Here is a 12,039-nt window from a genome sequence, read left to right as displayed (position 1 = left end):
GCACCTGAATCGGACAAACGTACACCCCAGCGGTATGAACATTGAATCCCCTAACTTTGAGTAGCCCCTTGCTTTCCCTCTCTCTCCATCCCCTCCCCTTTCCCAGTTCTCCTCCCACCAGTCTTACTGCCTTCCACTACATTCTATCTCTGTCCCACCCACTCCCCTGACTTCAGTCTGAAGAAGGGTCTGGACCTGAAACGTCACATATTATCCTTCTCTCCTTCTTAAAATCGAGGGTTAAAGATTAAGGGAGACGCAGTGATGGAGTTACTGCCTCACAGCACCAGTCACCCAGGTCCCATCCCAACTGTGGCTGCTCTCTTTTTTTTTAAATGTTTATTTTTAAAAATTTTAATTTAATTAATCACAGTACATATAACAACAACAGTAAACCCCATCCCTCCCCTTCCCCACATAATCATGAAAACAAACAAAAACAAACAAATAAATAAATTAAAATAAATTTAAAAAAACATAACTACAAGACAAAAGTACAAAAACATGAGGCAAGGTCATTTTCACAAGTTAAATGTTTCAGTATTTTCACTGCTGGATTCAAAGAAGGTGTGGCAATGAGGGGATAGTTTTACTTGTCCTTAATATGCTGCAGCACTGGGTTCCATATGTTGAAGAACTTTTGAGGGTTGCCAGACAATTCATATCTCAGCCTCTCCACGTGTCAGATGCCCATTAATTCTCAACTGGAGCTGCTCTCTGTCTGGAGTTTGCATGTTCTCCGTGTCACCCCGTAGATTCCCTCCTCACTCTCCGGTTTCACCCCACATCTCAAAGACGTGCAGGTTTGTAGGCTAATCGGCCTCGGTGAAAATTGTCCACAGTGTGTGTAAGAGAGAGCTAAGTGTACGGTGTGATTGTTGGTCGGGACCCTTCTTCACATCAAGTGGGGAGGGGGAAAAAAGCTGGAGAGCTCCCGGAAAGAGCTGGCACAGAGATGATAGAGCAGATACACTACTGCTGAAAGGCACTTCGAATTCCTGCATTTACAGCTTTCTCCAGATAACCCCCCCCCCCCCCCACACCGACACGGGAGCCCTCCTCAATATTTCATAAAGCAATTAGCAGATGCAGCGTGAGGAGCTGGAAGGGGGGAAGGGGAGATGGAAGGGCAACCGACAACCGTGGGACATTAACAGCGGGAGCTACGCATCTGTGACTAGTCAGTGATTTGAGGAACAGCTTGTGGTCCTTCCTGTTAACTGTCTCCGACTGTAAGCATCGCCACCGATCAGTGTCTTGGCAACTCACGGTCTCGCCAATTGCTGGAATCAATCTTGCATTAGCAGCCAGACAGGCGGCGTTTTTATAATCGGCGGGGCCCGCTGAAGTTTCAAAAACGTGGAACCGTCAAGGGTCAAAAGAATAAGGGGTAAGGCCATTTAGAACGGAGATGAGGAAAAACTTTTTCAGTTGTGAATCTGTGGAATTCTCTGCCTCAGAAGGCAGTGGAGGCCAATTCTCTGAATGCATTCAAGAGAGAGCTAGATCGAGCTCTTAAGGATAGCGGAGTCAGGGGGTATGGGGAGAAGGCAGGAACGGGGTACTGATTGAGAATGATCAGCCGTGATCACATTGAATGGCGGTGCTGGCTCGAAGGGCCGAATGGCCTCCTCCTGCACCTATTGTCTTTTGTCTATTGTCAAAAGTAACTTTCAATGAGGCCCCCCCCTCCTCAACCTTCTAAACACCAGCGAGTACAGGCCCAGTGCCGACAAACACTCATCACGTGCTAACCCACTCACTCCTGGGATCAGACACCGCCACCTCCTCAATTCACTGTCGCATCGAACGTGCGATGTCCAGCCCCACCCGGCTCGGACATGCCCCGCAAACAGTACGTCGCCCTGAACCGGCTCCGCACAGGGGTCGGCTGGTTCAACGCCAACGTACATCGTTGGGGGCTGCGTCCATCAGCAGCCTGGCGTGTGTGGAGCAGACCAGCAAACAGCGCAGCACGGCATCTTCCACTGCATTGTCCTCCGTCTCCCCTGGTGGAGGGGTAGACCTCACGGCCCTCGGCAACAGCACGTTGAATTGGCTACAGCGCCTGGGGGGTCGTTACATGATTTCTGCTGCCTCAAACGCAAGAAGAAGTCCTGGGATCCTTCTCGTAAACCTCATTTGGACCCTCTCTAGAGCCAGCACATCCTTCCTCAGATACGGGGCCCAGATTTGCTCACCGAGCACCAAATGTGGGCCTATCCTGCACCTCGCAGAGCCTCAGCACTACACCTATAAGGTGCGATTAGCACGAAGCACTGGATAGTCCTTCATTCCCTCTTTCGCATTGGTCTGTTCAGCTGAGGAACTCACTGAGTAATCATTATTGACCGCGATTAGCCTGTTCTAATCCTCGGTAGCTTCCCACACTTTCTAGGCTGCTCCCCCTCAATACCTGTTTACCTCCAGCTTGCCATCAACAGAACTTGTCAATTCGGATTTAGTTGCTCTTGTGACTATTGATTTTTTGCCGGCTGTGACTTTTGTACAGAGGAGGCTTAGACCTGAATCAATAAGGATAAATATAGAAACCGTGATGGGAGTTGGACAACTCTACATAGATGGATGAGATGCCGTTGTACAATACCGTTTATTATTCATTCTCCACATGTGGGCTGCACTGAGACTGCCATTAACTATTTCCCGTGAGCTAAGGGCGGTTTTCTGTGGAGCTATTTGCCAGGGCTACCTTTGGGCTGCAGAGTGGCGCAGCTGGGAGAGCCACTGCCTCACCGCGCCAGAGGCGCCGGGTTAGATCCTGACATCAGATGCCGTCCGTGTGTGGAGTTTGCACGTTCTCCCCGTGACCGCGAGGGTTTCCTCCGGGTGCTCCGGTTTCCTCCCACATCCCAAAGACGTGAGGGTTGGTAGAGTCATTGAGAGTCATAGAGTCACACAGCATGGAAATAGGCCCTTCGGCCCAAATTGCTTGAGCTGACCTGGATATCCCATCTATACTAGTCCCACCTGCCTATGTTTGGCCTATATCCCTCTAAAACCTTTCCTATCCAAGTATCTTTAGATTTTAGACTTTGGACTAGTGTCCAAGCAGGCCCCAGTGTGGACACATGGACACAGTGTCCAAGCAGGCCCCAGTGTGGACACAGGGACACAGTGTCCAAGCAGGCCCTTCGGCCCACAGAGTCCTCACCAACCATCGATCACCCCGTACACTAACACTATTCAAAAACCTTGCCGTGATATTTGACTCTACATTAAAGTTTGACAAGCAAGTCAACGCTGTGGTAAAAGCCAGCTTCTTCCAGCTTACCATAGCTAAAATCAAACCATTCCTCCATTTTTACGACATTGAAAAAATCATCCACGCATTCATTTCCTCCCGCCTAGACTACTGCAACTCGCTATACACTGGGATCAGCCAATCATCCCTGTCCTGCCTGCAATTGGTTCAAAACGCCGCAGCGAGACTCCTGAACGGTACCCGTAAAAGGGACCACATCACCCCGATTCTGGCCTCTCTCCACTGGCTCCCAGTACAGTACAGAATCAACTTCAAGCTCCTCCTATTCACATACAAAGCCGTAAACGGGCTTTCCCCCCTCCATATCAAAAATCTTCTAACCCACCAATCTATCTCCAGGTCCCTCTGGTCGGCCGACTTGGGGCTACTGACTATCTCGCGGTCTAGGCTTAAGCTCAGGGGTGACCGCGCTTTTGCAGTTGCAGCTCCTAGACTGTGGAACAGCATCCCTCTCCCCATCAGAACTGCCCCCTCCATCGACTCCTTTAAATGTCTTTTAAATGTGGTTATGGCACCTGCCTCAACAACTCCGAAGAAAGGTATCAACCCAAGACGTCACCCATCCTTGTCTTCGAGAAACGCTGCCTGACCTATTGAGTTACTCCAGCATTTTTGGAAAAAATTTCAACAACTTAGCAAGTTTGCAGATGTCACTGGGAGTAGGTGGTATGTAGTGAAGGTGGTCATCAAAAGTTGCAACAGATTGGCCAGGTGGGCTGAGGAATGGTTGATGGAATTTAATACAGAGAAATGTGAGATGGTTCATTTTGGGAAGTCTAACAAGGGCAGGACCTGCACAGTGAACAGTGGGGCTCTGGGGAGTGTTGTAGAGTAGAGGGGTCCAGGAGTGCAGGTAACACAGTTCCTTGAAAGTGTCATCACAGGTAGATAATGTGGCCAAAAAGGCTTTTGGCACATTGGTCTTCATCAGTCAGAGTATTGAGTATAGAAGTTGGGAGGTCACGTTGCAGTTATATAAAACTCTGGTGAGGCCACATTTAGAGTATTGTGTTCAGTTTTGGGCACTATGTTATAGGAAAGATGTTGTTGTCAAGCTGGAAAGGACGCAGAGAAGATTTACGAGGATGTTTAGAAACATAGAAAATAGGTGCAGGAGTAGGCCATTCGGCCCTTCAAGCCTGCACCGCCATTCAATATGATCATGGCTGATCATCCAGCTCAGTAACCTGTACCTGCCTTCTCTCCATACCCCCTGATCCCTTTAGCCACCATGGCCACATCTAACTCCCTCTTAAATATAGCCAATGAGCTGGCCTCAACTACCTTCTGTGGCAGAGAATTCCACAGACTCACCACTCTCTGTGTGAAGAAATGTTTTCTCATCTCGGTCCTAAAAGACTTCCCCCTTATCGTTAAGCTGTGACCCCTGGTTCTGGACTTCCCCAACATCGGGAACAATCTTCCCGCATCTAGCCTCTCCAACCCCTTAAGAATTTTATATTTTTCTATAAGATCCCCCCTCAGTCTTCTAAATTCCAGCGAGTATAAGCCTAGTCTATCCTGTTTTTCTTCATATGAAAGTCCTGCCATCCCAGGACTCAAGTGCCTGAGCTATAGGGAGAGGTTGAGTAGGCTGGAATTCTATTCCTTAGAGCGCAGGAGGATGAGGGGTGATCTTATGGAGTATAAGCCTAGTCTATCCAGTCTTTCTTCATATGAAAGTCCTGCCATCCCAGGGATCAATCTGGTGAACCTTCTCTGTACTCCCTCTAAGGCTAGAATGTCTTTCCTCAGATTAGGAGACCAAAACTGTACACAATACCCCAGGTGCGGTCTCACCAAGGCCCTGTACAACTGCAGCAGAACCTCTCAGTTCCTATACTCAAGAGGGATATGGGCCAAATGCAGGCAGATGAGGCATGTTGTTCAGCATGGTCAGGTTGGACTGAAAGGCCTGCTTCGATGCTGAATGACTGTGACTATAACTATCATCCTCTTGAACACTGCAAACACCACCTAAGCTATGAACTACAAACTCTCTTGGTTGCAAGAATGATTGGGGTTATTTTTGCACCAATATTGGCATTTTTATCACTAATTATTATGTTATCTATGAGTATTGTATTTACAGACTGCTGCTTAGTTTGTTTTAGTTTTAGTTTAGAGGTACAGCGCGGATAAAGGCCCTTCGGCCCACCGAGTCCGTACCGACCAGCGATCCCCGCACACTAACGCTATCCTACACACTAGGAACAACTTACAATTTTACCGAAGCCAATTAACCTACAAACCTGCATGTCTTTGGAATGTGGGAGGAATCCGGAGATCCCGGAGAAAACCCACGCAGTTCATAAGGAAAACGTACAAACTCCATATAGACAGCACCCATAGTCAGGATCGAACTTGGGTCTCTGGCGCTGTAAGGCAGCAACTCTACCGCTGCACCACCTTGCCACCTTGTTATGCTGCTGCAAGTAAGAATTTCATTGTTCTGATTGCGGTACATATGACAATTAAATACTCTTGTCTCTTCACCCTTGACAGCGCCGGAGGTCAGGATTGAACCTTGATCACTAAGGCGGTGATTCAGTGGTTCTAGGAGTAGTGTTACGGTCCCACTCAGTTGCTGAGGATACTGCTGTTCCCAGGGATACAGTTCTTGATGGCTTTGGACTCTCTAAAATCTGGAGCATTTGGAAGAAGGATCCTGACCCAAAACATCATCCGTATATTCCCTCCACAGGTGGTCGAGGATGGGGCCAGCGGTTGAGGGACGGACCGAGAAAGGGAAGAGGGACCCAGCATGTGGGAGGCGCTGAGAACAAAGGGGGACCTGGCGTGGGAGGGGCGGGGGGGTCGCTGAGAGAACAAAGGGAGACCATCGGGGACTAAATGGAATACATTGTAACTTTGTCGGCGCCCTTTATGTGGTGACTCTTTGCATACCTTATATAGGCAATACAAAGAATCTCATAACAAAGTATCATACATACATTGATTGATTGATTCATTGATTGATTGATTCATTCATTAAGAGGCTGCCTGACCCGCTGAGTTTAGCTTTTACCGAAGATAGACACAAAAAGCTGGAGTAACTCAGCGGGACAAGCAGCATCTCTGGAGAGAAGGAAAGGGGTGATGATTAGGGTCGAGACCCTACTAGTTTAGTTTTTAGTTCAGTTTACTTTAGAGTTATGGTGCGGAAACAGGCCCTTCGGTCCACCGAGTCCGTACTGACCAGCGATCCCTGCACATTAACCCTACCCTACACACTAGGGATAACTTACATTTATACTAACCCAATTAACCTACAAACGTACAAACTCCGTGCAGATAGCACCCGTGGTCAGGATCGAACCCGGGTCTCTGTCGTTGAAAGCGTTTGTAAGGCAGCAACTCTACCCACTGCGCCATCGTGCCACCCGACAGTACATAAGTTCCTCCAGCAATTTGTTTTTTGCTCAAGATCCCAGCACCTGCGGTTTCTTGCGTCTCCTAACTTTCCAGTGGCAGTAAGTTCACAGTCAGTAATCCGAGTATGAAGACAGCTCTCACTGTTCCACCCCCAGCACACCACAGATGCACTCAATCCTCCACAACACAAACTCAATCTATCATTGAAAGTGGATTAATATTTTAAAGATTATTTTGTTAAACTAACGGTTGGAGAGGCAGCTTGAAGATCTCGTCTCAGAGCCCAAGGGGAATCCATATATTGAACCTGGCTGAGATGCTGAAGTGAGAGCAGTCATATTATCAATCCTTGAAGAATGTTCCTTTAATTGGCAGCTTTGTGTCAATCAGACTGAAGATTTAAGGTGCGGATCATCCCCCTCACTGAAGAATTAACCGTAGAGTACCACAGAGGGTATCAATAACTGCGATGCGATGACAGTTTTAGTTGTAATCTAGTTGGGAGATATGCCGCGCAAACAGGCCCTTCGGCCCACTGTGTCTGTGCCGACCAGCGATCGCCCATTCATACTGGTTTTAGATTTTAGGCTTTGGTGATACAGCACGGGAAACACGAAGTGTTGCAAGAACTCAGCAGGTCAGGCAGCATCGATGGAAGGAATGGACAGGTGACATTTCAGGTCAGGACCCTTCTTCAGACCTAAGACACAGATATGGCATGATGGCGCAGTTGTCGAGCTACTGCCTCACAGCGCCAGAGACCCAGTTTCAATCCTGTCTACAGATGCTGTCTGTACGAAGTTTGTATTTTACTCCCTGTGACCTGCGTGGGTTTTCTCCGGGACCTCCGGTTTCCTCCCACACTCCAAAGACGTGCAGGTTTGTAGGTTAATTGGCTTGGCATAAATGTAAATTGTCCCTAGTGGGTGTTGTGTGTAGGATAGTGTTAGTGTGCGGGGATCGCGGACTCGGTGGACCAAAGGGCCTGTTTCGGTGTCAGGGGTTACGGGGGGGGGGGGGGGGGGGGGGAAGACAGGAGAATGGGGTGAGGAGGGGGAGATAGATCGGCCATGATTAACGGTGCCAAATATAGCACTCCCAAATATGGGACAAGGTGTAGATTAATTGGCTTGGTAAAATGTAAATTGTCCCCAGTGTAGTGTTAGTGTACGAGGATCGCTGGTCGGTGCAGACTCGGTGGGCCGAAGAGCCTGTTTCCGCGCTGTATCTCTAAACAGTAACTCGGTACAGGTGCCAATGAACTGAACTGAACTAAACTAAACCCAAGCATGAACCGGAGACTGGAATCTATTTGAGAGGCTCAGGGATTAATATTTATTGTTTGTGGGATTTATAATTTAAATAAAAGATTCTCAAAATAACTTCCAAGCTGAAATCTAATCAAAGTAGTTCACATCCACAGACCACAGTGAAATATTAGAGGGTATAGCTTTAAGTTTAGTATTAAAGAGCATAGGTTTACGTTGAATACTAGAGGGCATAGTTTTACGTCAGATATAGAGGGCATAACTTTATGTCAAACATGGAAGGCATAGGATTACATCAAATATTAGAGGGTGAATGCTTAAGTCAAATACTAGAGGGCATAGCTTTAAGTCAACTACGAGAGGGCGGCGTCATGGTGGCCCAGCGGTAGAGTTGCTGCCTTGCAGCGAATGCAGTGCTGGAGACCCGGGTTCCATCCCAACTACGGGTGCTGTCTGCACAGAGTTTGTACGTTCTCCCCGTGACCTGCGTGGGTTTTCTCCGAGATCTTCGATTTCCTCCCACACTCCAACGACGCACAGGTTTGTCGGTTAATTGGCTTGGTAAATGTAAAAATTGTCCCTAGTGGGTATAGGATAGTGTTAGTGTGCGGGGATCACTGGTCGGCGCGGACCCGGCCTGTTTCCGCGCTGTATCTCTAAACTAAAGTAAACTAAACTAATAGACACAGCTTTATGTCAAATATTCGAGGCTTTGTCAAATACTAGAGGGCATAGCTGCAAGTTAAATACTGGAGGGCACAGCTTTAAGGTGAGGGAGATGGCTGGGAATATGTGTTCAGGTGCCTAACATTGGAGAAGTGGGGAAAGCTGGTATCTGCTGCCACCTGGTGACCAAGGCAGCTCCTGCCATGATTCACGGCAGTGGATTTAATGTGAGGTATTAGGACACAGATGTTTGTATTGGAGAAGTATTAAAGTCCGTTTTAAAGAAAGTGTGACTGTGAGTGAGAGGCTCCAGTCTCCGGACAGGCTGAGAAGCCCAGTGCAGAGCCTCGCAGGTCGGAGCCCACAGCTGTGACGAGGCCCCTGGGTCTGCTGGGGCCTGCATCGGTGCCACGGTGGCGTCCGGAGAGGGGCCGGCAGCATCAGCGGAGAGCTCGGTGCAGCGGTCGATGATGGCGCCCACCGAGGGACGAGGACAGACACATGGAAGTGAGGACGCCTCTTCCGGGGGAAAGAACAAAGGACCCGGTGTGAAGGACCGCCGTGAGGGAGGGGGGAACGAAGGGGATATTTTGTGACTTTGTCAGCGCCCTTTATGTGGTGACTATTTGCATACCTTGACACAATAGCAAACAAAGAATTTGACTGACTTGTCACATGTGACAATCAATTCAATTCAATAAGAGATAGAAAAACAGACAAAAAGAGTGTGAGACAGAGAGAGCAAGACAGAGAAAGAGACACAGAGAAGATAGAGATACACACACAGTACATGCCTCAGTCAGTATCAATAGTGTGGATGTGGAAATGTTTGCGATTGTCAAGACAGAATCACAACAATGGCTCTACTTCCTGAGGACACTGTGAGGGATGTCTATGATCCTTACAAACTTCTACAGAGGCACTGTAGAAAGCATAATCCTCAATGCTGCCTTCCAGTAATGTCCTATTTACTGCTGCCCTCTCCTCAGCCATTTACTGGTGCCCTCCCCTAATCCCCTATTTAATGGTGCCCTCCCCGAATTCCTCATTTACTGGTGCCCTCGCCGAATTTCCCATTTACTGGGGCCCCCTCCCCATATTCCTTATTTACTATTGCCTCACAGTATCAGAGATGTCCGATTCTTTGATTACTCAGGTGCTGTCTGTGTGGAGTTTGTACGTTCTCTCTAGAGACGCGGGTGGAGTGTCGGGAGTCGAAAAAAGTGATAACATAAAACTAGTGAATGGGTGATGGATAGTTGGCGTGGACTCAGTGGGCTGAAGGGCCTGTTTCCATGCTGCAACTCTAAAAAAATATATTGTTACGCAATTAAAACCACATCAGGCTCAGCCAGAAATGAATTTCCTTTATTTTTTAAAGAAAAAAAAGATTGATATATGTTCATTAAAGTTAAGGTTGTACATTAAGTGTCATGATTAAGTAACCTAACTGTTATTTTGTGTAAATCTCTGAATTTCTGTAAACTCCTTTCTCTCTCTTACTTTCAATTGTTTCTTACGGAAGGGACAATCCCAGCAGAAGAAGTTGCATTTCAATCTCGATATCTTTCACTCTCGATTTCCATCACTCTGCCACCAATTTCCCCATTTCCTGGCCAGGTCATTCTTCTTTACATGGGGAATGTTACATCCAAGTTATCCACAGAAAGGTCCCACAAACTTCACTGAGATATCATTGGCATTAAGCATCTAAAAGAGTTGCAAAGATGTTTGCTATCGGGGGAGGTTGGACAGGCTTGGACTGTATTCCTCTGAGTGCAGAAAGCTGAGGGGTGATCTTACAGAGGTGTTTAAATTCATGAGGGGAATGCACAAAATCTTTTACCAGGGAAGGGGTATCAAGAGCCAGAGGACGTAGGTTTAAGTTAAGTGGGCAAAGATTTCTCTGCCAAAGAGGCAGTGGAGGACAATTCACTGTATGTTCTGGACCGATAGCACAACAGTGCTGAAATACATCAACAACAAAAACAAAAGCTTTCAGACGTTTGTAGCTAACAGAATCGCTTTCGTGAGGGATGTTACTGACTTATTGCAATGGAGATATGTTAGTACGAAGGAAAATCCCGCAGATGAAGCCGGAGGACTAACAGCAGACCGCTTCTTAAGCTGGAAAAGGAGTGATCATATCATATCTGTACAGCCGGAAACAGGCCTTTTCGGCCCACCAAGTCCGTGCCGCCCAGCGATCCCCGTACATTAACACTATCCTACACCCACTAGGGACAATTTTTACATTTACCCAGCCAATTAACCTACAAACCTGTACGTCTTTGGAGTGTGGGAGAAACCGAAGATCTCGGAGAAAACCCACGCAGGTCATGGGGAGAACGTACAAACTCCTTACAGTGCAGCACCCGTAGTCAGGATCGAACCTGAGTCTCCGGCGCTGCATTCGCTGTAAAGCAGCAACTCTACCGCTGCGCTACCGTGCTTTTGTTGATTGAAGAATTACTATAATAGATTAGATGCCAATATATAGTGCATGCCTTTTGATTAGGGGCTGGTGTGTAGGAGCAATTTTGCGCTTATTGGTTATTTTTGCATATTATTATTATTACCTTGTATCCTGCTGTAGTTTTGACACTTAAGAGTTAATGCTATGCTTACGTATGGGCTGGGCGGAGAGAGAGTAACAGCAGTTTGGATGTGTTTGTGAGTTGGAGCCGAGATGATGCTGACAGAAGGTCAGCCAAAAGGATTCCGCAGCCAAGATTTAATCGGTTGTAGATCTTACTGACTAGAAGATTAGTAAAGATCTCCGCCGAAGATAGATCTGGGGGTTCGTATTGATTGCATAGACCGAAACAAGAGATATGCCAATATGTTCTATTGCCACTCAAATAAACTCGACTAACTAATTCAAACGTCATAGAGGTCTCTGTTATTGTGATTGCTTGCATCATTAGCTTATCGTTTCACTCGAACTGTGTAAGCTGCACAGGAGCTAATTTGATAGACGAGAAGCTGGCCGCTATATCTGTGGTACTTGCCTCAACAACCTCCTCTGGCAGCCTTATTGACACCATCTCCCGTGGCTCCACACATAGATGACCACAAAAGCTCCCTCACCAATGATCCACAAACCCTCCACCCGAAACCAATATCAAAAACCTTTTATATCCAAGATTATTAGACCCACATTATGAACGATTAATCCCAGCGGGTCGGGCAGCGTGTCCGGAGAAAAGGAATAGGTGACGTTTCAGGACGGAATCATTCTTCAGTCTGATAGTCTGTATCTCTAAACTAAACTAACGGTATGAAAGACGGGTCCTAACCCGAAACGTCATCACCTATTCCTTGTCTTCAGATACACTGCCTGACCCGCTGACTTACTCCAGTACTTTGTATCCATCAATGCTCAAACACATGGGAACGAGTAAATGTAGAAACAAGAAACTGCAGATGTTGTTTTATGCCAAAGAT

At 47.3% G+C, this 12,039-nt stretch overlaps 1 protein-coding gene across 4 annotated transcripts in view; it reads right to left on the bottom strand.

Annotated features, from left to right (window-relative positions):
• Nucleotides 1–9,989: 9,989 nt before the first annotated feature.
• LOC144599021 (E3 ubiquitin/ISG15 ligase TRIM25-like) overlaps nt 9,990–12,039 on the bottom strand; it is a 35,304-nt gene continuing 33,254 nt past the window's right edge. For all 4 annotated transcript variants that reach the window (XM_078409752.1, XM_078409753.1, XM_078409754.1 and 1 more), the window contains one exon: nt 9,990–11,917. The gene's annotated coding sequence lies outside the window, so the exon portion shown is untranslated. The remainder of the gene's footprint in view (nt 11,918–12,039) is intronic.

The sequence above is a fragment of the Rhinoraja longicauda genome, chromosome 12 (genome assembly GCF_053455715.1).
Source record: "Rhinoraja longicauda isolate Sanriku21f chromosome 12, sRhiLon1.1, whole genome shotgun sequence".
NCBI lineage: Eukaryota > Metazoa > Chordata > Chondrichthyes > Rajiformes > Arhynchobatidae > Rhinoraja > Rhinoraja longicauda.
This window is presented reverse-complemented; position numbering and strand designations above follow the sequence as displayed.